Source organism: Propithecus coquereli, unplaced genomic scaffold, assembly GCF_000956105.1.
Source record: "Propithecus coquereli isolate 6110/MARCELLA unplaced genomic scaffold, Pcoq_1.0 Scaffold404, whole genome shotgun sequence".
In the NCBI taxonomy this organism is placed as follows: domain Eukaryota; kingdom Metazoa; phylum Chordata; class Mammalia; order Primates; family Indriidae; genus Propithecus; species Propithecus coquereli.
The window spans coordinates 202,358-207,617 of NW_012149775.1; positions in this window are offsets into that span (position 1 = coordinate 202,358).

A 5,260-nucleotide genomic window follows, 5' to 3' on the forward strand; every position below is an offset into this window, starting at 1 on the left:
CTGATGCAACGGGGAGTGTTAACCTTTGACATTCTGTTTTGAAATTTCTCCCAGCTCCTATCTAAACTTTTTGTATGAGTTTGTTTTTATGTTCTGTTTGAATTAAAAGAAGGAGCACAATAGTTTCTGCAACTTATTATTATATTACAGTACAGGGGTATTATTATTATTATTACAGTATTACGCTGTATTGTTATTACCACATATGAGCCATTACGGAATGATCATTATTATTACTGTATGTGTGCTGTCCATCAGGGATCCGATGAACATACAAATCCACCTGAAGATGTTCTCGGGAACATATCTCCTCCACAACCCAGGGAATTCCGTATTTCGCTTCAGGAACGAAATGGCTCCTACCCTGGAGATCCAGCAATAATCTTGTGTCTGTCCCAGTTTCTTTCCTGCCAGTGGGAATTGTTCTAGAGCTCAGAAGGGAGCTCCCCGTTTACGCAGTCGGGTCAACTCCCTTACCTCATTTTATGGGGACAACCCCATTTGTCATGAACAGCAAACGATGCTTTCCAGGGGAAGAGGAGGGAAAGGAACCAGCACCAAGGAACCGGGACTCAGAGTACTAGGCAGTTTATCGTAGAAACACATTTAATTCTGGCGGCAGTAGCTGTTGACCCGGGCAGGGGAGAGAAGCTCCCTAAGCATTAGTTTCTTCATTGGTACCATGGGATAATGATACCACCTCGCTCTTTGTGTGGACTCAGTGAGGTGATTCATGTAAATCATTTAGCACAGCTACTACAATGATTGTCATCCCTATTCTGCCAAGACTATAAGCATTAATTGTCCTCACTGTAGCTGTGAGGCGGGTAGGATCAGTCACCTTTGAAAGAGGGGATGGGGCAGCCGGCGCGGCCGCCACCCCGCGTCCTCCGCTAGAGGGCGGCGAGGCCGGCGCTGCGCGGGCCCCAAGCGCCCGGGAGCTGGAAGGCGGATGACAGCGAACGTTCACGCGCTGGCCGGGGACTGTGAGCCCCAGCCTTCTAGCACCTGCTTCTCACGCTTCCTCTGCGCCAGAAGTCACTGTGCAGCGCCAGGTCTCTGTGGTCACAGCTCCTGTCCCTGTGACTCTGCCCACAGGGACACCTAAATCCAGCCCTTACATCTCTTTCCCCCATGAAAATCCCAGCTTGTCTCCACGCTGAGATTTAGGGACTGGCTCTCCTCCACCTGTGGGTTCTTCCAGCTGCATAAATAAAAGACAGCGCAAACCGAAAATCCCCTGGTCAGATTCAGATTTCTCCTCTAGGCAGAAGACCAGCAAACACCGTTCACCTTTCACATCCGCAGCGCGTCAGATCCGTGATCTCATTCGATTTCGGTGACATTCCTGTCCGGTTTAGGTAGGCCCTGCCTGGAGACCGCCCCGCCGGCGCGCTCTCGCCCACTCGTGGGGCGCCGGAGCCCAGTGGACGTGTGGGGGCTCGGGCAGGGGGTGCCCTTCCCAGGACGGGAGCGGCGACACTGAGAACTGTAAAATTATCCTGGGGACAGGGGTGGAGCTCAGACAGGCATAAAGCGCGCCTGCCGGCTTGCCTGCTTCCCGTTTGGACCTCCGGAGTCCCCAGCTGCCTCCCAAACTTCCCCAAAGGAGCGCCAGTCTCCAAAGCCCACGGAGCAGCTAGAGCAGCAGCCACAGCTTCTACTTTCTTTCTAGATGGGGCATTTGGGACTGGGCCTGGGGCAGCGGTCCGAGGAGCTGGGCCGGGGCTGCGCTGCTGGGTGTGGCGCTCTCCGCCCAGCGCCGCCGCCGCCTTTTGTCCGGCGGTTCCCGCCTTGCGAGTACCACTCCCTCCCCCCGTCCTTTGCCACTTCTTTCTCTTTTCTCTCCTCCTTATTCTCCCTTTCTTTCTTTTCACTCTCCACACTTGGAATGTTTGGGTTGATGCCCGCCCAGGGGCGCGGGGACTTTATCTTCTCAGTGGCAGCTTCTCGGAGGGGTGTGGCCTGCGCGCGAGGAGCCCTAGGCCGGCTCAGGCTCGCAGCCAACACCCCGCCTTGGGGACGCTGCGCTGGCTTCGACTGCACTTTGCACCCGAAGAACCTCATATTTCACCAGAAGGGCTCACAGCTTTTGAACAGGGACCAATTTTGACTTCGAATATAAATCTCCCCATCTCCAGGGTCTTTATTCATTTGTATTACTTTAGATTGCTTAGAGTATTTTATTATTTTGTCATTTTACTATTTCCATTCACTAGTTTCAATTTTTCTTGTCCTTTTTGCCCAAGCAACATTTTGATTGGCAGTCGGCCTTTCCGTCCAGGCATCTTGCTTCTAGAAGGCGGGCACCTGGGTAATGGACAAGAGTCCAGAAAGTCCCCGGGTTACAGATGACCCGACTTAGGGTGTTTCGTACTTAGGAACAGGCTCCCAAGGCTCCCCATCAGGATAATTTATAATTCAATAATTAAACTAATAATTCGGGAATTAGTTTCTCCCATGCATGTAAACAAATCTGTGTGGCTAAGCAGTTTGTTGGCGCGGCATCTTTATGCAGCGGCTAGTCTCGTAGGTAGACAGAGAAGCAGAAGCAAACCTTAGATTTTTTTCAGTGAAAATCAGGAAAGAAAAAAATAATAAGAAAGTAATACAGATGTACAAGTTGATCTATTTTTTAAAAAGTAGGCCAGGCATGGTGGCTCACACCTATAATCCCAGCACTTTGAGAGGGGGTCGGGAAGACTGCTTGAGGCCAGGCCTTCACGACCTGTCTGGGCAACAGAGCAAGACCCCATCTCTATAAAAGACAAAACAATTAGCCAGGCATAGTGGCTCAAGCCTGCAATCCCAGCTACTCAGGAGGCTGAGGCAGGAGGATTGCTTGAACCCAGGAGTTCAAGGCTGCAGCGAGCTATGATCATGCCACTGCACTCCAGCCTAGGTAATGGAACAAGACCCTGTCTCTAAAGAAAAAAAAAGAAAAAAGGAAAAACATGTATAGTTATGGAGAAAGATCTGTCAAGATGTTATTCAGCGGTTACTACTTGGTGGTAGAAGCTTTTCAGGACTCTTCAATGTTTTATTTGTACTTTTACAAGGAGCATATACAGTACCAGGTTTACGATAAAAGCAAAACTAACAAACAAAAAAGGCCCATTCATCTACAAATGACTCATTGTTCAAGTCTTTACTGACCCCCTACTGAACTCCCATGCCCTCGATGCCTTTCTCATGACATTGAGTAATTATGGTTGTAACTACCATAACACATGGACACTAAGCTCCCTAAGCCTCAGTTTCTTTATCTGTAAAGTGGGGATAGTCAGAGTTCCCATGTGATAGGATTGTTGAGATGACTCAGGCAAACATTCGCATGTTAAATGATTAACACAGTGTTTGGCACGATAAGAACTCAATAAGCTTTTGCTTCTACTACTCTTATTACAGTTTACATCAATTCCAAACAACTCTCCAACATTGGCATTATCAGCTTTATAATGATTAAAATATGGCTCAGAGAGGTTAAGTAACTTGCATAAAGTCACACAGCTAGTAAAGGTTTCCCTGGAAGTTAGATGGAAGTTAATCAGCCACAAATGCAAGTTGTGGGAATCTGCACACAAGGAATGAGAGGTGCCATCTGGGGAAGGAATTGCAGATGGTGCTAACTGGGGAGTCAGTCAGTCCAATCAAAGGGTAACCCTGGGGAAGCATGCATGGATGGAGATTACAACAAAGGAAGCAAAAATTGAATCCACAGTACTAGGTTCCACCTGAAGAAAGAATGTGGCTGCAGAAGAGGATGGCCTTTATGGAATCTAGGAAGGAGGAGCCCAAGGACAAGAATCGTGTGCTGTTTAGTCATTGTTCCCTGCAGGGAGACAGGCATGAGTATTCTGTTGTAACCTTTTAATCGGCAGCCCCAGATGGCTGCGACATCAACTGTACAACATTGAGCTCACAGTAAAGCTCTGCATATCAGCAGATGGATGGAGAGAGGGACTTCTTATGTCAGTCTGCTGGAAGAATGCGTGCACCACTATTTCATGATTATGCTAGCGTCCACAGCGTGGGGTTGCCTTGTTCCGACTGATTCTGCCCGAACATGGTGCCAGAAGCTGTGCAGGGACACTGGAAGAAATGAATGAATCCAGTGAAACTTGTATTTATGGCAACGATGTGGTTGAGATGTTGTTCACTTTATCGCACCACTTCCAGCTGTGGGGACCAGAGGAGCACTGTCTGCCGGTCTCGGAAAGAGGAGCAGTGCGCTGCTTCTGAGACGCTCGTCTCTTTTTACCTTAGATGTTGGGAGCCATGTAATGGTTGTGTTCCCCTCTTTGAACCGGCTGCTACAGAACTCAGCTCCAAATTCGCGACCCCCCCCCAGCATGTTTATACTGATGTCACTGGTTTTATCTGATGTTTCTAACTCTTCTTTTGCCCCAGTTGTGATTTTCATTTTACTGTATTATATCGTGTTTAGGCTATTTCAGATTTTTTTTTTTTAAGCCAGTTAAATTTGGCAGTGGGGGGTTGAATACCAACTTTAGTGACACTAATATTGATAAGTTCTGATAACCCACTACCGTCGGACCGGCCGATTTCAGATTTTGTTTAAAACAAGACTGGTATAAATAAATACAATGTTTTATTCCAGTACTGGTTTTACTATGACCTGGATGAAATACTCCCAAAATATCTACCTCTCCTGACTTTGAGTTCTTGGTCACCAAGCAACATTTTGATTGGCAGTCGGCCTTTCCGTCCAGGCATCTTGCTTCTAGAAGGCAGGCACCTGGGTAACGGACAAGAGTCCAGAAAGTCCCCGGGTTACAGATGACCCGACTTAGGGTGTTTCGTACTTAGGAACAGGCTCCTAAGGCTCCCCATCAGGATAATTTATAATTCAATAATTAAACTAATAATTCGGGAATTAGTTTCTCCCATGCATGTAAACAAATCCGTGTGGCTAAGCAGTTTGTTGGCGCGGCATCTTTATGCAGCGGCTAGTCTCGTAGGTAGGCAGAGAAGCAGCTGATAGAAACATAAGAACATGAAGGATCAGAAGATTCAGGGCTAAGAAAGTGTACGGCAAAAGAATGAGCTGAAGCCTCTGTCTCCACGAAGCAGAATCTGCTAAGTGTCAGGAGCAAGATCCTAACATCGAGCAGTTTACAAAGGTTTACCGTGCAGTTAGCGAGAACACCAGCTGCTACAAGGCCATTTACGATGAAAAAAGAAAAAGGCCATGCCAACAACCCTAGCCACCTTTTTCAAGAAGCCGACTTCAGTGGTG